Source organism: Lepisosteus oculatus, chromosome 26 (assembly GCF_040954835.1).
Source record: "Lepisosteus oculatus isolate fLepOcu1 chromosome 26, fLepOcu1.hap2, whole genome shotgun sequence".
NCBI classification, from domain to species: Eukaryota; Metazoa; Chordata; class Actinopteri; order Semionotiformes; family Lepisosteidae; genus Lepisosteus; species Lepisosteus oculatus.
The window spans coordinates 12,160,366-12,186,790 of NC_090721.1; the positions used below are offsets into that span (position 1 = coordinate 12,160,366).

Below are 26,425 nucleotides of genomic sequence, written 5' to 3' on the forward strand. Positions count from 1 at the left end.
GGTGCTGAAGAATCGATTTCCAAGGCAGTGGTCCAGGCGATTTAGAGTGTTAAAGGTCCCAGCGAAAACAAAACAGCGCTGGTCCTTTTTCATGCACGCACGAGAGCAAATGCAAAGGACACCATAGTCGGCAGGATTTGAACCTGCGCAGGGAGACCAAACAGACTTCAAGTTTGTTGCCTTAACCACTTGGCCACGATTACAGTAAATACACCAGCAGTTGGCTTCTTGCTACAATCGAACAGGGAGTGCGAGGCGGCGGCGGCGGCGGCAACTTTTTTCAAGTTCGCTCTCCGTTTAAGAAACCTTTTACGCCATACGTGTAAGCAGACACACACCTCAGAGTACTTAAGGGTGGCTTCAAGTTGGAATGATAAAGTCTCCCCGTTCGGACATGAAAATAGAACTTTCTTAGACAGAAAGAAATCAACAACGGAGACATGTGGACGACGATTTCAGTCACTGCACTTTGAATAGCATTTTTACTCGAGTTACAGGAGATGCACGAATGGCCCTTGACCTACGCTCTTACGAATGCCTTGGAACATTCAAAGAGAACAGCCCTCAAGTCATGCGGTTTATTATAATGCTGTTGCGTGTCGAGGCAGTAGTTGACTCCGTCCTACCGTTGAGACACGGGGCGTACTGTAAATGAACTGCACCTGACAGCTTTAGAAAAACACCTGGGCTCAGTACGGTGCTGAGAGCTCAGCGTTGCTGTTGTTCTAATTAGCACGCACTGCATCGGCTATGACCCGAACTTTTCAATTATTCCGATCAGTAAGTCAACACGTAGTCCACATGAAAGGTAGAAATATTCTCTTGTCTGTCTCTTGTTTTTATAGAACTGAATGTCCCTGACAATGTACTGTTAGTTTTAATTGAAGAACGGCATCTGTGTTCAAATATACCAGACAAGTTTACGTAACTGCTCATGCAACACTCAGTTGTAATTAGTCAAGAAATAAAGTCGAACAACAGCTGCGAGTTTGATTCTGAACGTATGAGATTGCAGCGCCTTTTACTTCCATTGACAAATGATAGATATTCGAAGAGAGATCCTTCAGACCAGCAAGCAAACCCACGGTTATTTCGGTTTTCTATCTAGGCAACGTTGGTGTCTGCAATAGCATACATGAAAGGGTGATGCAATTTCTGTGGCTACATTTGTTGCACGTCATGCACAGTAAGAGTGTTTCTAACACCAAATACAAAGTCAACAATTAGCGATCACGCCTTCTCCTCAGTTAACCCACTGAAACCTTGCTGTTAACAGTTCTTTACTGCGTGCTTTACGAGCACCTACATATTGTGTCGGTTCTTTCAGCTTTATTCATTAGGTTTTCAAAGGCATAAGTAGAGCACCAGAGGTGCGAACACAAAGTGTGTGGTTACCTGAAGAATCGATTTAGCGTTTTTTTAGCACGAGGAAAGGAGAAGCGGCACTACGCCTTTTCAACACAGGCACAAAGCGACGTGCGGCAGACGCCGTAGTCGGCAGGATTCGAACCTGCGCGGGGAGTCCCCAATGGATTTCGAGTCCATCGCCTTAACCACTCGGCCACGACTACAGCGAGTTTGCCGCTGCCGCATTCCTCCTATAATCTAACACGGAGTGCGAGGTGGCTGCGGAAACTTTTTCAAAGTCGCTCTCCGTTAAAAAAAAAAATACCTTTCACAAAATACGTGCCGGCAGACAGACACGCCTCAGAGGGTTTAAGGTTGACTTCACGTTCAAATGATAAAGTCTCCCCGTCCAGATGTCAAAATGCAACTTTGGCAGACAGAAAAAAACATCAACAAACCACAAATGTGGACAAGGATTTTACAAGCTGCACCACACTGCACTTTCAAAAGCATTTACATTCGTGTTAGACGCAGGAATTGCCTTTGATTTGCGCGCTTACGAACGCCATGGAAAACGACACAAAACTAAAGCCCTCAGCTCTTGCACTTGATTATAATGCCGTTACGTGTCGAAGCAGTAATTTACGTCATCCCACCACTGCAACACGGGGAATAGAGGGAAATGAGCACAAGGTGAGATATTTTTAATCCGTAAGGCTTCTGTAGTTTCTTTTTGAAATCATTGTTACAACATATTATGTAAAAGCATGTTGAAAAGAATCTACCTGCATTCCAGCGGCCCTGAGCAAGAGGCCGCTGTCCAGGAGGAAGAGATGCCAGAGGCTGCTCTAGAAACTGAAACAGAAGCGGATAAGGAAGGGGAAGATGTGAGCTCTGAAGAACTCTATCAGCAGTAAGACTTTTTATTTTTCAGATGTATCTATTTTTTACTAAAATTCTAATTTGTCTTATAGGTATAAAATGTTTAAACCGGTGTTTTATATCCTTACAGGCCCTGAGTAGTTAAAAAGTATCAGCAGGCCGGAAGAGAGTGGCCCAAGCTGGACTCTATAGAAAGCACTCCCTGGATGCTCCTCTCCTGATTGGATTCAAACAGTACCTTACCAAGGATCTGGGAGTGGCAAATTATTCTCAGGAGGTATTTATTTTTTAAAGGAACAAGTAATAGGTTTATTCCATGCTGAAAAAAAGAAGAAAGAGAACACAACGTTTCGGCCGTGGAGCCTTCTTCAGGTGTGTGGGTTTATTTTTTAAAGGCATTTAAAATTAAGCAATGGTATCTTCATTGTAAATGTTTTTATTTCTTAGCTTAAAATTCACCCATGTGAAATGATGTCAGCCATAAACATCATGACTCTATATTTCCTACCTGAATCTATTCTACTTAAATTATTACATTATACACAATTTGAGTTCATTTTAAAAAGTAAAAGGTAATGAAAGGAATGCATTTTCATAAGAAAGATAATACCGATATGCATGTGATAATCTTCCTTATATCATGTAGTGCGTCATTTGGACACTTTGTGGGCTTGAAATACAAAGAAAATCATGTTCTATGGTACAAGATAAATACAAAACTTAAGCTTTTATTTTAATTAGATTTCTTTATAAAGCATAAGCAATCATTTATTACATCGCTTCTTGAATTAAATCTTTTGACAAGAGGTAAGACTTCTGTTACATTTAAACCCATGTTTAGCTGTGTTTTTTAGATTTAACTGAACCAATTTCTGTGTGTGATAATGTCCTTGAATTCTGACAACATCACACTAAATTACATGATATAAAACAGCTAATGTTTCTAGAGATAAAGTTTCTGAGATGCTTCTAATTACTTTTTATTACCAGGGACAGTTTAATTCACCTTGTACAGTACTGTAAGACCAAGATGCTTTTTTTAAAGTTATTTAACATTTTATAGAACTTTGTCTACTATGGCAACATGATGAGCTTGGTGAAACTTGGAAAAATACTGCTTGGCCACTTATCTTAAGATAAAGATAGGATAAAGGTTTATCTTTTGCACCTACCTGACCCCCAGGGAAGGCCAATGCTTTCTAAGTTGATGGTTCCCTACAGTAGACTGTACTTTAATTTCAAAGGTAATGTATATTGACCCAAATCAGTTTTGGAATCCAATCTACTGACGAGATGGAGCACATCCTTTTTTCAGGATTTTAGCATCATACGTTTGGTATATTTAGTCCCTAATGCTGAAAGAAATGATCATAGAACATTTGGACACTTTGTAGGCTTGAAATACAAAGCAAATCATGTTCTATGGTACAAGATAAATACAAAACTTAAGCTTTTATTTTAATTAGATTTGTTTATAAAGCATAAGCAATCATTTATTACATTAATATATGTGAAAATAACATTTTAGCATCATACGTTTAGTATATTTAGTCCCTAATGCTGAAAGAAATGATCATAGAACATGACATCTAACCTTACCTGCGGTGTTTTTAATCCCTATTGCTCAATGCATGGTGAAAGCATTGCATACATGTGTCTGACAATGAGGAATGGGCCCCTGAGACAGTCATTTGCCTGTTTCACAAATGATAGTATTTTACTAGAGATTCTGTTTGGGATTCAGATGTGCATTCGGACAGCAATCCCTTTCAAGAAATGATACGCTCTGGATGAGGTCAAAGGTGCTGGAACACTGTATTTAGGATGTGTTTGCAGTGATTGTGTGTCTCCTGCTTCAACGCAGTGATATATAGATGTGCTCCTGTAATTTATTGGTACAAGCCCAGGGCAGTGAGCAGTCTGAGGATTTATTTCCAGACGGCATAGAGCGGTGAAGCAGTGAAGTAGTGCAAAACACTGGATCATTATATTATTAGAATCTATTCTACTTAAATTATTACATTATACTCAATTTGAGTTCATTTTAAAAAGTAAAAGGTAATGAAAGGAATGCATTTTCATAAGAAAGATAATACCGAAATGCATGTGATAATCTTCCTTATATCATGTAGTGCGTCATTTGGACACTTTGTGGGCTTGAAATACAAAGCAAATCATGTTCTATGGTACAAGATAAATACAAAACTTAAGCTTTTATTTTAATTAGATTTGTTTATAAAGCATAAGCAATCATTTATTACATTAATATATGTGAAAATAACATTTTAGCATCATACGTTTAGTATATTTAGTCCCTAATGCTGAAAGAAATGATCATAGAACATGACATTTAACCTTACCTGTGGCGTCTTTAATCCCTATTGCTCAATGCACGGTGAAAGCATTGCATACATGTGTCTGACAATGAGGAATGGGCCCCTGAGACAGTCATTTGCATGTTTCACAAACGATCGTATATTACTAGAGATTCTGTTTGGGATTCAGATGTGCATTCGGACAGCAATCCCTTTCAAGAAATGATATGTTCTGGATGAGGTCAAAGGTGATGGAACACTGTATTTAGGATGTGTTTGCAGTGATTGTGTGTCTCCTGCTTCAACGCAGTGATATATAGATGTGCTCCTGTAATTTATTGGTACATGCCCAGGGCAGTAAGCAGTCTGAGGATTTATTTCCAGACGGCATAGAGCAGTGAATCAGTAAAGAAGTGCAACACACTGGATCATTATATTATTAGAATCTATTCTACTTAAATTATTACATTATACACAATTTGAGTTCATTTTAAAAAGTAGAAGGTAATGAAAGGAATGCATTTTCATAAGAAAGATAATACCGATATGCATGTGATAATCTTCCTTATATCATGTAGTGCATCATTTGGACACTTTGTGGGCTTGAAATACAAAGCAAATCATGTTCTATGGTACAAGATAAATACAAAACTTAAGCTTTTATTTTAATTAGATTTGTTTATAAAGCATAAGCAATCATTTATTACATTAATATATGTGAAAATAACATTTTAGCATCATATTATTACATACAGGTCTCTAGCTTCAACACAGTGAGATATATATATGCTCAGTAATTTATTGGTACATGCCCAGGGCAATAATCAGAATGAGGATTTATTTTCAGACGGGCTACAGGTAGTGTTGTGAAATACTTCAACACACTGGATCGCAGATTTAGACCCCCTGCACTCTTACTCCTTAAAAACCAAAGAAATGAAGATATGTAGCAATCACATTGTAACAGGGGTGACAGTGACTTAATGCTTATACTAGTGGACTTCTGGTACCTTTAGGGTACGGTGTTCCCTGAAGGGCTCTCAAACCCCGCATTTCAGATGCCTAGCTGTATCGCTGATGTGTTGCACCTCAGAATCACTTTTAAACCTTACCTCTGCTATCTTTAATCCCTATTGCTCAACGCATGGTGAAAGTATTGCATAAATGTGTCTGAAAATGAGCAATGGGCACCTGAGAGTCATTTTCCTGTTCCACATGCAATTTCAACATTTTCCTTGGGAGATGTCAAGCCAGCAAGCCACTGCTCTGGTTCAGTGGCCAGTATGGAGTTCAGTGGCCCTGTTGTACACAGAAAGCACATTGAGCTCCTTGGACATGAAAAGTTCCAGATAAAAGCCATTTGTCACCCTTTCTCTTGGTGTTGATGTTGCTATTATATGTAAAGGTGGCAACTTGCTCAGCGAGCAGGCGGAGCACACACCGAATGCAGATGTGTCTGAGTGGTGTGTCCAAGTGGCTGTCAAAGGACAGCTCTCCTGGGGCACCGTGGCTTAGTTGCTTAAAGTGCCTGTCTAGTAAACAGGAGACCCTGGCTCCGAATCCCAGCGGTGCCTTTTTTGTTCTTTCTTCTCGAACAGAACTGGTCATAATGGACAACCGCCTACAGCTAGACTAAATTAAATGCAAGCATTCATTTCCTGTCTTGAACGACTTGTTTTTCTTATAATGGATGCAACTTGCAAAACATGAAATACAAAACTTGCTAATCAGCACTCGAGGCTGGCAAAAAAAAAAAGAAGTCAGCAATGTTTTTTTCTTTAAACTTAACCCTTCTAATGGAGAAGAGTTAAACGACCGAGTCTATGCAGCTTAAAAGGTCCGCACGTCGGATTCTTAGCTGAAAGGGTGGTAAATCACGCTCACCCCAGTCCTTAATCTTTTAAAGAGGATACAAAATTGAACCTACAGATGCAGCCATTCAAAGTGGGTGAGGTATTTCACGGCATACCGCGACACGCCCACCGGGGTATCACGCGGTATCACGTGTGTCACGTGACTAACTATCCGGCGTCGGCTTGTAAAACCGCCTGGGGGAGCTTAACCTCTCATGTACAGCATTCGAGCCTTTAATTTTGAACTGTGTATTACAGCATGTTAATCATCAGTCATTCAAATGTTGGTATATTTTATGAAAGCAAGATTGCTCAGTTGGACAAAAGTACACAACCTACCTTTAACAGAAATATTTATGCATCAAAGCCTTTACTGAAGATATTACTAATAGTATTAATAATGGATGACTTTGGACAAGCTGTATACTCAAAGTATAATTTCTTTAGCACATTTGTACAAGCACTTGGAATCTGTCCAAGCCATACTTTGTCAGGCATTTTGTTTTACTTCAACGGGGCATAAAAACTTCCTTGCTTTTAACAGGGCGTTTCATAATTTCTAGCTACGAGAATGATTTAAAATGCGACACCTATCATTCAACTAGAGCTTAAAATATCACAAGGAAAAATACACACCGGTATTCCATTTCTCCCTAAACATTGTAAGCTTCGAAGTCTTTAACTAACGTGATACCGGATACGTCAACAAGCATACTTTTAGAATTTGATTAAAAGGTAATATAATATGGAATCGCGTATCTAAAGAATTTAATAACGGTATGATTATATCCGTGTACTGCGGCAGAGCTATGTAGGGCTGTTTCGCCTACCTGATCATGCGAGCTGTCTTGTAGCCTACTGGTCTAGGTGCGTGACTACCAACCGGCAGGTTGTGTGTTCAAATCCAGCTGGTGCTGGACTTTTCATTTTTATTTATTTATTTTTTAATCGCGTAACATAAACATATTCCCGTATGCAAACTGTACTGTATACAGTATGTATATGTATATTTAATGTCTTAACTGTGCCCGTTTAATTGTATTAAAAAAAAATTTTTAACACGAACATTAAGCTGTTTACATCTTCCGCCTGAGAACAGTCACCCGTTGCTACCCAACGCAGAATGGTGATTGGCTGACACCATCTGACACCCCTCTGATTGGAGAAAAAAGACGTGCTGGTGTGCTATACCAGGAAGAGGATTTCTTTCTATTCAAAACGTGTATTTTAAAAGTTTAAGAAGTAAAAACCTTACAGCGTACACAGATTTCTAAACTGATCAGGATCGTTATCTTTGTCTTATGCATAATAATGTTCACCGCTCTGTCCAGCAAATTAATAATAAACTTTATTTTATATAGCGTTTTAAACGAATAAGTAATTAGATTGCTCATAAACCTAATCACTTGCTTTTTCTTTTTATTTAGGCTCAGATTTCAACTTTAGATCGTATTATTAATAACCATAATAACAACCAACCAACAAAAACAACCATATAAACATAATGGTGGTGCTGGACCTTCCAGTTTTATTTATTTATTTTTTAATCGCGTAACATAAACATATTACCGTATGCAAACTGTACTGCATACAATATGTATATGTATATTTAATGTCTTAACTGTGCCCGTTTAAGTATTGAATATTCATATCTAATTTTACCACTGAAGGGAAATCTTAACATAAACACACAGTATATGGCTGGTCTCGGTACTTTAAAGAAAAAAATACACACCAGTATTCCATTTCTCCCTAAACATTGTAAGCTTCGAATGAAACCACTAAATAAAGACATAAATATAGAAATCTTAAGATTTGTTTTATTTAATGTTGGTAGCAGGATGAACTGTCAGAGTGTATATTTTGTCGCAAAGTTGCTACAAGATGTTAACAGTGAAAAAGGTATTTAGAAATGAGTTATTTCAAGATGAAAAAGAAAACATGGTTTCATTACGACCAGAATCGGTCTTGAGATATTTTTAACTTGATTTACAGTATTTGAGAGGTATGTCTTAACACCGATACTACAGTGCTTAAGTACTGCTCACGTATATGTTTCTAGGTTTATATTATGCATTTCATACGGTCAAATTACTTTTGAGCAACTAATAAGAAGCGCTAAACGGTATGCGTTTTAGTTTCGTTTTGTGCTGGAACCCGTGGATTGATTAGAGATATCAAGTACATACAAGTCATTTTTTAAATGTTGTAGTTCGTCTTGAAAAAATGTTACGAGTACATCATCTATCAACAATTAGGTTCTGTTTCCATATTGCGGATTTTGGTTAGGTACAGTATTATCAAATCCAGTGGCGCTGTGTGTTACTTTACTGAGTCCCAATCTGTGATTGAAACCTGTATAACCGGTTTAATTCGTCACAGCCAGCACTCTTCAGGTGTGAGGGTCTTCTGCTCAGAATGAAACGCTAAAATGTTTGTGTATATTCTAATGGTAGTGGGGGCAGGGTGTGTGGGAACAGGTTTGTTCTTCACACCTGAAACATTTTCTCTGAAAGGATTTTCTTCGCAGTTAACCGATCTTGTTACAGCATGTTACAGTTTACTATTATTAACCATATTAATTTTAAGTGCTTAATGTGAAATCTTGTAAAAATATATTTTCATTGTTCAAATATACATTAATATACATTAAGTCTGACTATCATATAATAAGTTAAATACAAAACTAAAGAAAAAATAGGGTTAAATATAATTCAAAATATTTTGCTAACAATGTTAACTGTTTATGAATAATAAAATGTATTAACTAAGGAGTAGGATGGCACAGTTGTTAGTATGTTTTTTGTTTTGTTTCTTTTTCATAAATACAACAGTAGTACCTGATGTCTCAGTGGCTTTCAAAATTAAATTATGCATGCAAACCTGTGAACTAGAAAGATAACTAAGATTTTAATACTAATTAAATGACCGCGGGCACTTCCCACCCCCTCTACATTCTCAGAGTAGAACAGACTAACCTAATGAAAGACGGTCCACCCCCCACGGACAGGAAAAGTGCCCACAGGCACTTAAACTTAATATGGTCAGTAACGGTAAACAGTAACATGGTAAGAAGGAGCACGTACAAACGTTTTCGAAATAACCACATGTAAGACTCTGATCCTAAAAATGTTTAGGGAGAAAGTGGAATACTGGTGTGTATTTTTTCTTTAAACTACCAATACCAGCCATATACAGTCTGTAACGTAGGGATTTCTATATGTCTTTATTTAGTGTTTACATCAGTGACAAAGGCTAAACTTTTAGCTTCAGTAACGTGTACATATCTCCCCTTTTTATAAAACGACTTGGTTGAAAACTGTTCCAGAGCCACTGTTGTTTCATCAGTGAAAAATACATCATGAAATGCCTCTCCCTGTTCAATCCACTGGAAAAAAGAAAAGGAGCATAAAGCTTCTGATGGTCATAAACGATATTCATTTAGGAGCAGCATCAGAGGTATGTTTTTAACTGCACTGCATTGGAGAGAATACCATAGTGTGTTTTTTTTTTACTCCCTGGCGGAAACTGGCTTCCAGAAGAATCAGTATGGCTCAGAGATTAAATAAAACTTCACAGACATTAACGAAGAGCATAACGCGTGTACTGTATACACTGCAAGTACTGTACAACCCAACTCTCTGCAGGAGTGCTGGCTGTGACGAATTGAACCGGTTTCACGGGTATTTTCAAAGTAGGAGGCGAGATTTCCAGCGAAAGACACCCCCCCCAAAAAAAACCCAGTAAATACAGTACTTACTAGTTAAAGGCTAGGCTCCCGACTACGGCGAAAGGAACCCTTCTTTCATTAGAAGACAATGAACATATTTTAGCCCTGAATGAATTAATAGCAAGCATGGTTTACATAAAAGACATTTTTCCAAGAAAGTTTAGCCTTTGTCACTAATGAAACCACTAAATAAAGACATAAATATAAAAATCTTAAGATTTTTAAAATACATGACTTTGCTAAAATTTATTTGAAAATAAAAACAATTACAACCGCCAGGGGAGAGAGAGAACAGGGGAGGGATGTTGGTTTTGCATAAGGGGCTGGGCTATGGAAAGTAGGTATGTTTGGGAATGTGTAGTTACATGTTCTGGCTGTTTGTGAATTATCGTTGTTGAGTATGGAGTGTTGAGGTATTGATTTTGTGTAATGCTTTATGTTGAAAATTGAGGTTGATTTTGTTTATGATAAACAGGATAAACTGGGATGGAAGGAAGGTTTGGTTTTGCATAAGGGGCGGGATTATGATAATTGGAGGACTTTGCGAGTGTAAAATGGTTTGATTATTTGATTTTGTATTGTGGTTGTTATCTATGTTTTTGGTTGGTATTATGTTTATATGGTTGTTTTTGTTGGTTGGTTGTTATTATGGTTATTAATAATACGATCTATAGTTGAAATCTGAGCCTAAATAAAAAGAAAAAGCAAGTGATTAGGTTTATGAGCAATCTAATTACTTATTCGTTTAAAAAGCTATATAAAATAAAGTTTATTATTAATTTGCTGGACAGAGCGGTGAACATTATTATGCATAAGACAAAGATAACGATCCTGATCAGTTTAGAAATCTGTGTACGCTGTAAGGTTTTTACTTCTTAAACTTTTAAAATACACGTTTTGAATAGAAAGAAATCCTCTTCCTGGTATAGCAAACCAGCACGTCTTTTTACTCCAATCAGAGGGGTGTCAGATGGTGTCAGCCAATCACCATTCTGCGTTGGGTAGCAACGGGTGACTGTTCTCAGGCGGAAGATGTAAACAGCTTAATGTTCGTGTTAAATAATTTTTTTAAATTAAAATTCATTCTATACAGCAATCGCATATTTGGGTACCGTTTCATAAAACTTTCATGCTTAAAATGTTTAGGGAGAAATGGAAGACTGGTGTGTATTTTTTCTTTAAACTACCAAGACCAGCCATACACAGTACAGTTTACATACATACAGTAATGTTTATGTTCCTAAATTAATATCGTTTATGACCTTCAGATGCGTTATGCTCCTCTTCTTTTTATGCTCAGCTACTAAAATTTCCCTTTAGTGGTAAAATCCATATAAATATTCAAAACTAAGCGGATTAAAATGTGCACAGTAAAGACATTAAATGATTAAATCTTTGCACTACCAACCAATGCACCACGAGTGCCCCTGTCGGTCATTTTGGCCAGCCAATCACTTGCCCTGCGGTACCCTCCGGTGCCCCGCGGTGGCTTGTGGGTAGGTTACCGTACCGCGGGTTTTTACCGCGCATTTTGAATGGCTGCATCTGTAGTCGCCACATCACATATATCCTGTTCAACGATAAAAAGGTAACGTCTATCCTCGCTCCAGAGTCAATCTCACGTTGAGGGCATATTTTTTTCCACTTTACCATGAGTCCGGCTCGGCTGCACAGAGGCGAGAGCAGAGCAATGAAGTCACAGGGACAGGGGAGTCACATGCTGGCTGTTTGAACACGGGGAAGATCACTGAGGGATCCACAGTATGTGGACCCTCCGTGCGCCATCAGTCCACACTCCAGACTCTGAATCCTGCCATCCGAGTTAAGATCTCGACGGAACCTGAGACGCAGTTCCTTCTTAAAACGTAATCTGGTGAGCATTTCTAGAATCGTACTTGTATAGATGCAGCCTTTAATGTGTTGCTAGGTTAAAATTGATGACTTCTTGAACTTCAGTAGGCAACTGCCCTCTTGATTTTGGATTTAATTTCTTTATAACAGGGGCGCTTTTATGAAGACAGAGTCATGTTCAGGTACTTTGCTTGATGGAGGAAGCTCATTTCAGACTCTGTGATCTGCTCACCTGGAAAGGTCTGCTGTACTACTACAAGAGAGAAGTAGAGTCTGGAAGAAGGGACAATTTTATGAGGCTTTGGAAGATAATGTTTTTTTTTCTTTGAAATCGAAATGAATCAGAATATCAGTGCAAAAGACAAACTCTTGGTTTGGTTTAAAGAGATATGGTTTTAAAACAGACAAAATGTAGAAAACAGGTGTTTCTCACTTTTGGTAAAGAATGGACCGGGGGTAATATTTTACTAGTTGCAGTGCTGATCTCACTGGGTTACAGTCCTGCAGTCTCACACCGGGGCCAGTGGCGCAATGGATAACGCGTCTGACTATGGATCAGGAGATTGCAAGTTCGACTCCTGCCTGGCTCGGGTTGTTTTTAAACGCATCGGGCTACTCCCTAAGTAGTCTGTGCTATTTACTGCATTGTAATCGTACCCAGTAAGAGATTTCCTTCATGTAAATGAACTGCACCTGACAGCTTTAGAAAAACACCTGGGCTCAGTACGGTGCTGAGAGCTCAGCGTTGCTGTTCTAATTAGCACGCACTGCATCGGCTATGAGCCCGAACTTTTCAATTATTCCGATCAGTAAGTCAACACGTAGTCCACATGAACGGTAGAAATATTCTCTTGTCTGTCTCTTGTTTGTATAGAACTGAATGTCCCTGACAATGTACTGTTAGTTTTAATTGAAGAACGGCACTTGTGTTCAAATATACCAGACATGTTTATGTAACTGCTCATGCGACACTCAGTTGTAATTAGTCAAGAAATAAAGTCGAACAACAGCTGCGGGTTTGATTCTGAACGTATGAGATTGCAGCGCCTTTTACTTCCATTGACAAATGATAGAGATTCGAAGAGAGATCCTTCAGACCAGCAAGCAAACCCACGGCTATTTCGGTTTTCTATCTAGGCAACGTTGGTGTCTGCAATAGCATACATGAAAGCGTGATGCAATTTCTGTGGCTACATTTGTTGCACGTCATGCACAGTAAGAGTGTTTCTAACACCAAATAAAAAGTCAACAATTAGCGATCACGCCTTCTCCTCAGTTAACCCACTGAAACCCTTGCTGTTAACAGTTCTTTACTGCGTGCTTTAAGAGCACCTACACATCGTGTCGGTTCTTACAGCTTTATTCGTAGGTTTTCAAAGGCATAAGTAGAGCACCAGAGGTGCGAACGCAAAAAGTGTGGTTATCTGAAGAATTGCTTTCCATGGCAGCGGGGCCAAGCGATTTAGCGTTTTTATTGTACCGGGAAAGGAGAAGCGGCACTTTGACTTTGCCGCTCAGGCACAAGGCGACGTGCGGCAGACGGTGGAGTCGGCAAATTCCGAACCGGCGCAGAGAGTCCCCAACCCATTTCGAGTCCATCGCCTTAACCACTCGGCCACGACAAAAGCGAGCTCATTACCGCCGCATTCCTCCTATAATCTAACACGGAGTGCGAGGTGGCTGCGGAAACCTTTTTAAAGTCGCTCTCCGTTAAAAAAAAAATACCTTTCACAAGATTCGTGCCGGCAGACAGACACGCCTCAGAGGGTTTAAGGCTGGCTTCACGTTCAAATGATAAAGTCCCCCAGTCCGGATGTCAAAATGCAACTTTGGCAGACAGAAAAAACATCAACAAACCACAAATGTGGACAAGGATTTTACAAGCTGCACCACACTGCACTTTCAAAAGCATTCGTGCAGACATGAATTCCTGTTAGACGCAGGAATTGCCTTTGATTTGCGCGCTTACGAACGCCATGGAAAACGAAACAAAACAAAAGCCCTCAGCTCCTGCAATTGATTATAATGCCATTACGTGTCGAAGCAGTAATTTACGTCATTCTACCACCGCAACACGGGGAATAGAGGGAAATGAGCACACGCTACGAATCCTCTCAATCACTCCCTAGCGTCGTAAGGCGCATTGAAGGGTGCACCCCCATCATTAATCGTTGCGCCTCTGTGAAAGGAAAGCTCTTGAGCAGTCTTTGAAACAGCTCGGATCAAACACTTGATTGCTTCCATGTGCATCTGGAGCCCATTTCTTATTTTCACTTCACGCCGCCCAAAGCATTTCTAAAACAGGAGATTCGCATTTGGGAATGCGCCCTGCCCTACAAATAAAACAGGTCTACAGGTCTGAAACCTGCTCCACGGAAAACAGTTCTGTTGCGCTTTTGATCAAAGAGAGATTCGCTGTTCTTACTTTTTGATGACATAACACCCAAAGGGGCTTCTTTGGAGCTGGATTCCAACCGGCATCCTAAAGTTTCTTGGCGGTATCTTTTACAGTCCTCTGTTCGGTCGACAAGGGACAGAAGGGGGCAGCTTTCCTCACACATACAGTGCAATGTACTGTAGTGTTCCCGTTCATTGAATTTGCAGTTCTGCATCAGACCTCTAACTCGTTTCCATAGCTTGGATTTAAGCCACGAAGCAGGCTTCTACTGTATAAACGTCTATAGGAATCACAAACTATTTGAGAGGCCATCATCCCAGGGGGAACTGACAAAGTCTATCCCTAAACACCTAGCGCAGTCTCTCGAGAGACTGTCAAAAATCGCTTTCTCCTTTTGCGTTGCAAGTAAGTGAAAACGCAGTCTCAACCCAGAGCCACTTGGCAGCAGCGGCACGTAAATACTGTTACTGTTACTGCTCGATACCGACGTTAACCTACTATACCATGTTCAGCCACCGCTAGAAAATGTACGGCTCTAGTACCGGAGCAAACGGCAGGAAGGCCAACGTCGAACGGGCACACGTGTCAGACATGGAGAGCAACGAGGATGGGATTAGAACCCATGCGTTCTTTCCACCGTGGGGCCCGTTCAGCTCCGGGCTCATCGCCTGTGGCTCTTGGCTTGCGGGCGTGCCCAATCCGTGCGATAACTCGGAAAACACCCGGCCACACTGTGCCGGAAACGACGCACTCTGGGAAGCCGCTATGCAAAGCGAGGTCCGAAGATCCCCTGCGGCCGGACACTTCCCAAAAGACAGCGCCCTCTTACAACACAGCATCTCCGTCACTATACTGGGGCATTGGGACCCGCAAAGACCTCAGGGTGAGCGCCCCCCCACCGGCACCATTAACACCGCTTCCAGCTGGAAACTTTGTTTTTCCCTGTAGCTCACCCTCATCCGGGTACTGACCTGGCTAACAAATGCTTTGCTTCAGTGGGTTTTCAGTTGCGAGTTGCAAGAGGATGCAAGTGATGGAGCCGCTCGCTGCAAAAGCCACTGCTTTGGCTGGGAATCGAACCAGAGCCTCCCACATGGGAAGTGAGAATTCTACCACTGAACCACCAATGCTCAGTACCCAGGCCTTCAAAAAAGACGCTTTTTTGGTGCTCTGTTAAAAAAGCGTCGACATTACCTCTTTCAAAACGCTTCACTTTCCTAGTCACATTCCAAGGCTCATTGAACCCGGGCTGTTTCCTCCAGCGGTATAGTATTGCAGTTAGACAGCACGATGTCTGCAAGACTATGTCACGCTCTGACGAGACTGTCAAAAATTGCTTTCACCAATTGTATTGCAAACCGGCGGAAGCGGGGTATTGGGAAAAGTTTTCAACTAGCAATAATCGCGCCTCGGCTAAACCTCACAGGCTACGATACTGCCAATGCGCAAATCTGACGGTTGCCAGGCAACCGCTGGGATCCTGTGGAAATCGTTATCAATCGTCTCATGGCATGTCGTTGCTGTAACGCTTCATATTTGTCGTCTTCTTCTTCTAGCTTGAGGTTTTGAAGAATTTCATGACAGACAAGGGCTCCGTCGGGAACAAAGGGCGTTGTGAGAAAACCGTTGCTTATTTTCAGCAGCAGAAATACAACCCTTTAAATACAAGATGACAGAACAATGACGAAGGGCATGCCGGGAGGAACTCATGCACTACAGAGGAAAGGGGGCGGGCACGTACAGCTCACATTCAAGCCACAAGTACTCTTCTCGGATGTTGCACAAACAAATCCTAACGTCCTGAAAGCATTGCAGCATGTTTGTGTCCCACTTCCCGTGGCTGCAGGACGACTGACATGAACGGACAAACACAATCTGTGGCGTTTAGTGTGACATAGTCTTGCCAGGCATCGTGCTGTCTCACTGCAATACTATACCGCTGGAGGAAACAGCCCGGGTTCGATGAGCCTTGGAATGTGACTAGGAAAGTGAAGCCTTTTGAAAGAGGTAAAGCACTGCACAACGGAACTGAGGGAGAATCTTACAATGATTTCGAATGAATTCTGTATGCGTTAAAAGACAGCTATACACAGAAAACATGCAGGACACTGCTCATGATGTTTCCCGAGCCGAAACACAGTGCGTTTTTCCAAGCCATCTGACAAAGCCCGCCCACTGAAAACTGCAGCAGATCGTGTAAAGACTTCAACTTTGTAATTACTGCACGCACAGGAAGCAGAATAAATTCCTCTTTTCAAACTGTCAAAGGTTTGCTTTGCGAACGCTGCAGGACATCGCACAATCTCTTTTGAACGGGGACAAACGATTTCTTATGGGGCGCAGTAAGTACAGACGTTTAAAAAGCTCCACTCATGCCGACGATGCAGCATGAAGAAGCGCAACCTAACGTTTGACAGACAAAAGCCGGGCGCCGCTACGAGCAATATGAAATCAAACTGACAGCACACGGCGTTTCGCGCTGACTCAAAAGTGATCTCGACAGACGCTGTTCTCTGCATAACGCTGAAAGAGCTAAAGAGCGTTTCTGTTGAGACGTAACAAGCTTGTTTCTTTCTACCATGATGTTACCATGACAAAATCTGTCTTTAAACACCTTGCTCAGTCTCTGACGAGACTGTCAAAAATTGCTTTCGCCGATTGTATTGCAAACCGGCGGAAGCGGGGTATTGGGAAAAGTTTTCAACTAGCAATAATCGCGCCTCGGCTAAACCTCACAGGCTACGATACTGCCACTGCGCAAAGCTGACGGTTGCCAGGCAACCGCGGGGATCCTATGGAAATCGTTATCAATCGTCTCATGGCATGTCGTTGCTGTAACGCTTCATATTTCACAGCATATTCCCGCCCCCAAAGAAAAGAGCGCCAATCAGACAGGCGGAGACCGAGGACTTGCAGAGCAGACGGCCACAGTCGCCGTAATAAGAGCGATTGTGAGCGGTTTTATTTTCTCTCTTTGACCAGCCCAGCTGCGCCCCACCCGAAGGCAGGGAAGCACAAACATTGTATGGAACTCATTCATGTTCCTCTCCATGGAAATCTTTAGTAAAAGGCAAAAGATTTGTACGAGATGAAGAGAAACCAGAGTGCGTGGCTGGACAGCTGCAGGAGCCCAGGCCGCCTTCAAGGCCTCTGCCCTGCCAGTCGTGGTTGGCAATGCACCTGGCCTTACAAACGAGCCAGTGGGGCCCGTTCAGCTCCGGGCTCATCGCCTGCGGCTCTCGGCTTACCTGGCAGGGGAGATACCTTGATCAGCCTGTAGTTAGAGTAGTTGGATTGTTTTCTTGTTTTGTGGAAGCAGTGTTTGTTTTGCAGTTTGAGATGGCAACCTTTGGATCCCGCAAGAATGCTGTACGTTTTGAGCTTTTGGATGACCTCTTCATGGATCGTATGCAGTTCAGCAGAAAAGTGTTACAGAAGGAACGTGGCTTTGAACCTCGGCACTTGGATTTCATCTTCACTCTCCCAGGTCAGAAAGCATTTGAGGTTGTTTTTGCTACCTATTCTCTGTTTGAACAATGTGTGGATGTGTTTGAGGCAAAAAGAGGGAAAGTTCCTGCCCTTGAGAAGATCAACTTGCAGCCTCTGACACAGAGAGAGAGGAAAACGGTGCATGTTGTTATGTTCTCGGAACTGGCAAAGACGGAGGACATTCACACCTGGCTTAAGCAGTACTGCACCGTCCACCATGGAACTGAGGTTAGAGATGTTGACGGTATAAAAACAGGAGCAAGGAAATTCGAGGTTCGCTTGCTACCGGACAATGTAAATGGAGGCTTAAGGCACCTGCCCTCTACAATCCGGCTGGGCGCCTGCAATGGCTATGTTTTTTATGTGGGACAACCAAAGGTGTGTCGGCGCTGTGGTGTTGTGGGACACCTGGCATCGTCCATACATTTCAAAATCCATACAGCTTGTGAAAGATGAAATCCATTTCTTGGTTGTGTAGAGGTTTTGATGGGTTTACTGAGACAATTATTAATTGTAGCAGTAATCACGAGGTTGTTCGTTGGGGCTTTTAGAAAATCAATCGTCAGAACAACTAACAACGCACACACACGGGTTCAATAAACGGGATACATTTATTAATATAACTGTGCACCAAACATATACTAGTCTGCCTGGATACGAGCGGCAGACCTTACGGTGAGGGTTATCAATATACAAGGTATATAATCTCGAAGAGATGCAAACACAAAGAGATACACAACAGAGAATATATGTCAATATATATCGTTCGGTTACGAAATCGCTAATCAGTGTTATTACCCACTGTTACTCTAAACTCGGAAGTAAATACATTACTCATGAATTAAATTGATAACAACTTGTGTTGAGGTACAATTGAATTCTCGAGACGCAATGTAGAACATGGGGTTTACTTATCCACTGTGTTTGGATTTGGAGTTTCCCGGCACGAACACCAAACCAGCTGACAGGCTCTGTTGCAGCCTCTGTTGCAGCGGTTGTCCAATGGGCGTTGTGACGGCGTCCTCTGGCTACCGGCCAACCAGTCGAGGTGCAGCTCGGAGTAGGATGGGCGGAGGAATCTAACTGCGGCGCGCAGGGCAGTCGTTGCTCCGAGGGGATCTACCAGCAGTCCGGCTGGCTAGTAGAAAGTCTCTATGCACAGAGTGTGACCGCGAGTCCTCACAAGTCACTCTTTTGCCTGGGAAGAAACTGGTTCGTTCCCGGTCCAGCGCTGCTTCTGAATAAGCTATTCAGGTTGTCGACGAGGGTCCAACTGTAGGCTGCCGTTGATCAAGCGGAGCATTCATGTTGGTAGAATTCTGAGTACGTACGGGATCTTCGGCCTCGCGCTTTGAACAAAGTCCAAGTCCTTTTGCAGACAACAGCAGTTGTCACGTGATTGTCTCTGAGGATGCGCGAAAATGGCCAAGGAGAGCCCAGAACTGAGCTTGCGCTCCCTTTTTGATCAAGACCCAGATGTGTGCTGATTGGTTGAGAGTTTGGCGGGCATTGGAGACCCACGTGGTATTACTACGCCCTGCCAGTCCCTGATTGGTTGGTCAAGGTGAGATATAAGTCACTTACTCTTGACACTTAGGAATGCAGTCCAGATGTCCATTCGGCACTCCCTAGACTGATAGGCGCCAATGCATGACCATTGATCATGATAGCCAGGCTTAGCTAAGTGCATCCCCCTTTGGGAGCTGGTTTCTTATCACAAGAAAACATCTTAAATCAGCTTGCATGAATTCTTTCTCTGTGGCTGCACCACAGAGATGGAGGGTGAGATGGGGCCTCTTTTAGGAGCATACCAACGCTTAATTCTGTCTTATTAACAAGCATTGCCGCTACATATCCCCCCTTTTTGAAGGTCACGAGGTCCTGAGGCGTTGTTGCCTTCAAAACAAAAACAGAGTTAAGTGATGTCTGTTGTACCCCGGTGGATTCTACCACCCAATATTCACATTACCTCTCGAGAATTTGTACAGGAAATAGTGTTGGAAAGAACATTGCGTATACCTGCTCTCAGTTATAAGGTACATAGAAATGAGGCATCGGGCGTCATCATTAGCCCTAGACCTTAAACTTCCGGCAGTTCACTATCAGTATCGGATAGCTCTGCAGCAGGCAGACGCTTGGGCGTGGTTACCTGATTTCGGTGATAAACCATTGCTCCCTTTGTCTCATTCAAACTACCCCGCAAGGCTTTGATACAAGAGAACAGCATCCAACACATTACCCCAGCCATGATCCAGCTACCCAGCAGCAGTGTCAAGATGACCACGTTTACTGTCCCTAGCGCCCCAGAGGATCCACACCGACTGTGCTTGGGACCTACCAGTGTAGTTTTTAAGTTTGTGTCGTTGAGAACAAATTCGACTACCTGTACACCCTCAAGACTTACTGTCTCTTGGATTCTCTCATCCAAGTCAACGCTGTGTCCTCTGAAAGCGTCCACAATCTCGAGTTCCGTTTCATACGGTTCTGACTCCAGGTGATACAGTGCTAAATCGTTGAGATGCACTATAGCTCCTTCAGGAACTTGTAGAAAAACTGTTTGGTTGGGTAGCTGCACTTCGGTAGCTGTATCATGTCTGTCATAGGTTATTGTAACCGTTAATTGTGGTGTGCTGACCAGCCATTTCTTTCCCACCTGCTCAACCTGGGGTTCGTTAACCTCACGTTTGCTCGTCACTGTGGCTTTACACTTTTCAGTGGCAGCCCCCTTTCTGATACCACACAACCTCTGAGTTGTGTCCCTAAGGAATGGCTTACTTGGGCATACCCAGTGGATATCCTTGGTTGATATACACAGTTCCAGGTTTGGAACAAGGTACAAATTCGGATCATCCTCCTGGTAAGCTACGAGCGGTGGGGTGGTCAACTTCACATGCATGTCCCCCCTCCAGAAGCCAACGTTCAATATAGACTTGAGTCTATAGATATCCTTGCTACTCACGATGGGAAGGTTCAACAGGAAACCTATTTCCTTGGCTTCGGGGTTGACATGTATGGGAATGGCACTGCCTAGACTGTATGCAAGATGTACTTGCAATGGCTGCACCATCTCGGAAGTGGTTGTCTTCAGTACTTCTTCTACTAAGGACAGTGGAACCAAGTAGGTTGGAATCTGTCCCATGGCTAGGCTAGTTACTGTGGCACTAAGCTCCCTAAGCAGATCCTGCATCAGCATTCTGACCTGTTGCACATAAGCATAGTCCCACTGTAACACGTCGACAATCCTGCCCACGGTGTGGAGGGTGTTATTTAACAGTGCTGCATGAAGGTTTACTGCTAAAATTGTGCCCTGTAAGGTTTTCCCTAGGCTTTCCAGCCGCTGCTGCTGCTGATACAGCTTGTCATAAATTTCTGGCATTTCCTTACGTAACCCAGACACCTGCCTTCTCAGGGTGGTCAGGGTGACAGTGTTAGCAGCAAACAGACCAGCTGAAAACAGCGAACCCACGGCGGAGGCCGCAGCAATCAGACCCCCCAAGAACCTTTTGGGGCGGTTGAGGCCCGTCATCTCCTCCTGGGTGACTGTTGCCTTCCTCAGCTGGCGGAGCATGTGTATAGTGTCTAGCTGGGCATGCCATACAGTATCCCCAGCCCACTGCCTACCATGATAGGACACCCTACTGTTCATGTTGATGTGCTTCCGAAACACATCATGTGGGTCCAGCCGTACATACACTCGCTGAGTATATGTTCTGCAATTTGTTAACAACAATCCGGGAGCGTCCTGCAGGACTATGCCGGTAGGAGGACCGGGTTCCACAACTTCAAGGGGCTGTGTCGAGGCGATCCACAGTACTGTCAGGACCAGCCGTGGCAGTTTTAGGATTCCCATTCTGGAACACAGATGAGGCACATGGTACAGTTCCACTATATTTTTGAATATATTTTCCTAGCAGGACCTACACTACAGTACCTAACTACCTGCAACTACAAAGGGGCACCCCCCTCTTTGATTGGGTTTAGACTTTTAACCCTATTCTGTGTCCTCCGGCGCCATTTGAGATGGGCGATACAATCGGAGGTGGTTGCGATGCACCCACTTGTAGACCAGAGATTGCCTTCCCTTTTCAATCCGAATTCGATAAGCTACCGGTGATACCTTATCGACAATCTCGTGGGGTCCTGTCCAACTGGGTAAGAACTTCCGGGCCACCCCTGTGGGTTTGGCAAATTGGAAGTACAGGACCTTGTCTCCTACTTGGAGTTCCTGGTTAACTGCCTTCCGGTCATAGTATGCTTTCCTACCCTCTGCACTCCTTCCCAGATTGTTCTGGGCAAAAGCAAAGGTTGCCTGCAGATGTGCTCGCAGGTCTGACACATACTGATGGGCCGTAGCAGCCCCCGTCGTGCTCAGGTCCTCCACCCCATAGAGACAGTGTAGGGGAAGAGTCATCTTCCGACCTGTCATCATCTCAAAAGGTGGGACCCCCGTAGAGCAATGGGGAGTGGCTCGGATGGCCATCAGAACCAGGGGCAGCTTAATGTCCCAGTCCCTACTGTTGGTGGAGACAAACTTTTTGAGCATACTAACCACCGTTCGGTTTGCCCTTTCTGCCTGGCCCGAGGATTGAGGGTGGTAGGAGATATGCAACTGGGCCTTGACCCCAAGCATATTCCACAGGGTTGCCATTACTGTAGCTGTGAAATGGGTTCCCCGATCCGAGTCCACGGTCAGGGGGAGTCCCCATCGACTGAACACATGGTTCACCAACAGCACTGCAGTTGTCTCTGCCGTGTCGTTGGGTGCTGGGAGGCACTCAATCCATTTTGTGAATGCACACGTAACAGTGAGGAAATATTTGTTCCCTCTGGATGACCTCACCAGCGGCCCCACCCAATCCATTTGTAGATTGGACCAGGGGAATGTCATTCCCTTTTTCTGGAGTGGTGCACGGTGCAAGGGCCGTGATGGTTGGAACTGGCTACACGTCAGACACCCCTTTACATACGCGGCGATGTCTCGGCCCATGTGAGGCCAGAATGCCACCTGCTGGATAGTGTCGTACGTGGCCTTGATTCCCCGGTGACCCCCACAGGGTTCGTCATGAGCGTGTTGGATCATGACCCCCCGATGACAGCGGGGAACTACCCACTTTGGGACACCTTGTGCAACTGGTACACAAACCAACAACCCCTTTATAATTTTTAGGTTGTCTTTCACCTCTGCCAGCTCCTTCAGCTCCGGAGACTGGCTCAGCACCTGCTCTGAAAGAGGTTGACGCACTGGGTCAGCGATATGCTGATACATTTGCCCAATTGCTGGGTCCTGTTTCTGCATTTCCGCAAGATCGGTGTTAAAACCCTGTGACCCAAGCACTACAGATTGAGGGTCGGCTCCGACATCCTGTCTAGCCCTGCTTCGGGTGACTGCCTTGACCTCAGCCACGGTTTCTGGGGGTAGCCATTCCTGCTGGAACTGCCAGGGATCACCCTCTAAGGCGCCAGATTTGGCCAGCCAGTCGGCCTCATCATTCCCGTCTTTGTCGGGTCCCTTCACCTGGGAGTGTCCCTTCACCTTCCTCCAGTAAACCATCATTCCAGCCTCGGTCGTGAGCTTGTCACTGGCCAGGAACAACTCTTTGTTCTTTACTTCCTTGCCCCGGGCATTTTTCATGCCGTTACCCTTCCAATACGGAAGATGGGACACGAAGCTATGTCGGGCGTAGTTCGAGTCACTACAGATGACAAATTGTTTAAGGCCATTTGTCAGGGCCTGCTGGAGTGTGATCAGCACCCCAGCTACTTCCGCATACTGACTAGTCTTTGGTCCTAGCTTATAGCGGGTCGGCCCACAGGGAGTATTGTCTTGCCAGACTACACCTACCCCTGCTAGCACCTGCTGTTCGTGGCGAAAAGAGCAACCGTCAACATAGGCCATGGGTAAGCCCTGGCCCACGTTCTCATCGTAGTACCGATGATTGTTCGGTAGCTCAGCAGCGGGAATCATTTCTGGAGCTTCCATGTCAGTGTCACAGCCGTGACACACTTGGCCCAAAGCCAGGCCCTGTCCCAGGTACATTTTCTTGCTCTGTGCATAACGTACCTCTATCTCATAGCCTTGTAGGGCCATCATCCATGCCACAATCCTGCTATTTGACACCCTGCCTGCTTTCAGTCTCTGGCTATGCAGGAATGTCACAGGTTGGTGGCAGGTTTCGATGATGATCTTTTGTCCCCCTACATAACTACGGAAGTGTTCTACCGACCAGACCGTAGACAACAGGGCCTTCTCGCAGTCCAAGAACTTTTGCTCCACTGGGGTCAGGGCTCGACTGGCATACGCCACCACCCTTCGCTCTTGGTCATATTCCTGACTCAGAGCAGCCCCAAGGCAGTGCTCTGAGAACCCTGCTTCAAGGTAGAAGACCTTATTTTTGTCAGGGTAGGCCAAGCACGGCGCACTACCGAGTTTGCGCTTCAGCTCCATCACAGCCTGTTCTGGGGAAGGTCCCCACTCAAAGGGCACGTCTTTCTGCAACAGCTTGTGGAGGGGCCTTGCTATTTCAGCGTAATCCTCAATGAACTGCCGGGAATAATTACATACTCCCAGAAAGCTGCGCAGTTCAGACAGGTTAGTGGGCGACTTCATATTCTGGATAGCTTGGACTCTGCTGGACTGTGGCTGTATGCCTTGGGCTCCAACCAACAGTCCCACGTACTCCACTTGGGTCCTACACCACTGTCCCTTAGCCAGGGACAGTTTGGCCCCTGCACGGGAGAGCTGGGTCAACACATGCCTGATCTCGGCCATGTGTTCTTCCCAGGTCTGACTCCGCATCAGAATATCGTCCACATAGACCAGGTTGCCCCTGGCGGCTGCATCACTCATGGCTTTGTGCAGAAATATGTTGAACTCCGCTGGGGAGTTGGAATACCCAAAGGGGCATCGATTCCAGGTGAACTGCCTGTTTCCGAAGGAAAAGGCCAGTTTGTACTGGTCTGTCGGTTCTACCTTAAGGGTCCAGAACCCATTGGCCACATCCACTGTGGTGAAATATTTCGCTGTTGTCACCTTGGCTAACTCCTGATCTAGGTAGATCATTGGCCATCGTGACAAAGGAACCTGTTTATTCAGCTGCCGGTAGTCAATGGTCAGACGCCACTTACCATTGGGTTTCAGCACCGGCCACAGTGGGGAGTTATAAGTGGAGTTGCACTCCCTTATGATCTGACGCTCTAGTAGAGCATCCAACGTCTGCTTTATGGACTCGTATGCCGTGAGGGGAATGCGATACTGCCTGACATAGGTTGGGCGGGCGCCAGGGGCTGTGGGAATGCGCACTGTGTGCAAATCCGTCACCCCGCAGTCATAGGCATCCCGTGCAAACACTTCCTGGAAATCCTGGAAGATCTGACGCAGCTGCTGACGCTGGCTTTCCGTTTCCAGGGCATCTGCCTTACCAACCTGTTCCTGTACCTGCTCTAGGAACCCCGCTTTTGACGGCACGGCGGTATCCCGGGTCGCACTCTTAGCTGAGTGGTCCGTCGGAACACCTGCGTGTACTGTGTACACAACCATCTCATCCTTATCGCTAAGGTCCACTCTGCACACCTCCTGGTTGCAGAATCCCTCTATTGGCATAATTGCGATCATCCGCCGGGGGTAGGTGTAGTACACCTGCTCGTTTCCCCCCTCCCTGGCCAAGGGACTAGGGAGCTGCCCCAGTACTGGGATGGCCAGTTCGAAATCATAGAAACCATTGTCAATTACCAGTCCCATGTCAGTGCGAGCAGGGATTTTGACATCTTGTTTTGCTATGTTCTGCACCAACAGGCAGGTGGCTCGGCCATTCCGTTCCAGTCTGGGGGTACCACAGACTGCTAGGTTCAGTCTGATAAACTGAGCTGATGGTTGGAAGAAAACCATCTCAGCATCCATTCTCTGTCCCTTCTTCAGGACAAGGCGTACCGGAAACCCTGCGGTTGATGCAGGAACGATCAGGTCCGATTCATTTACAACCTGGCAGGCCTGAGGAATCGTCTGACCTGACCGAATGTTCTCGGGGTCGCCGCTTAGAGAGTGGGCATCTGGGTTCACCCATGTCCACAGCACACTGTTTACTGTGTCCAGCTGGGCGCCCAGTCGAACCAAGAGGTCTGCACCAATACAGACCGAATGGGTCAGCTGAGGTGCTACCTGGAAGTAGTGAGCAAACTTCCTTTTTCCGATGGAGATGGAAGCTACACAACTTCCTTTGCTCCAAATGGACCTATGAGGTGGGGGTGCCCACCACAGAACCTGTGACTGCGTCACCAGGGTCACCTGACGGCTTCGCGACAGGTCCTTGAACAGACCTTCACTGATTATGGACTTCTCAGAGCTGAGGCTGAGAATTACATCATCAACCTGCACTTCTGCAACCTGGACCCCTCCCACCACCATGGGGTGGTAGTCCTGGTCCCCCTGAGGTACCAGGGCGCACAGAAAGGACTCCCATTCATTACCGGACAGGGAGATCCACTCTTCTTCAGGGATGAAAAAGGGGTGTGCTTTACCTGGCGGGTCAAGCAGCTGCTCGGAGCACTGCTCCTGTAGTTGGGA

General features: G+C 44.4%; 5 non-coding genes across 5 annotated transcripts; 1 reads left to right on the forward strand and 4 right to left on the reverse strand.

Annotated features, from left to right (window-relative positions):
• Positions 1-1,489: 1,489 nt before the first annotated feature.
• Positions 1,490-1,571, reverse strand: trnas-cga (transfer RNA serine (anticodon CGA)). The gene has a single exon. It is a non-coding gene; the product is annotated as a tRNA-Ser (tRNA).
• Positions 1,572-12,495: 10,924 nt separating this feature from the next.
• On the forward strand, positions 12,496-12,568 carry trnah-aug (transfer RNA histidin (anticodon AUG)). The gene has a single exon. It is a non-coding gene; the product is annotated as a tRNA-His (tRNA).
• Positions 12,569-15,687: 3,119 nt separating this feature from the next.
• On the reverse strand, positions 15,688-15,829 carry LOC138225178 (U4 spliceosomal RNA). Its single transcript, XR_011183763.1, has one exon. It is a non-coding gene; the product is annotated as a U4 spliceosomal RNA (small nuclear RNA).
• A 1,170-nt stretch (positions 15,830-16,999) lies between these two features.
• LOC138225173 (U4 spliceosomal RNA) lies at positions 17,000-17,141 on the reverse strand. Its single transcript, XR_011183758.1, has one exon. It is a non-coding gene; the product is annotated as a U4 spliceosomal RNA (small nuclear RNA).
• Positions 17,142-17,367: 226 nt separating this feature from the next.
• Positions 17,368-17,484, reverse strand: LOC138225182 (U5 spliceosomal RNA). The gene has a single exon (XR_011183766.1). It is a non-coding gene; the product is annotated as a U5 spliceosomal RNA (small nuclear RNA).
• Positions 17,485-26,425: the final 8,941 nt, after the last annotated feature.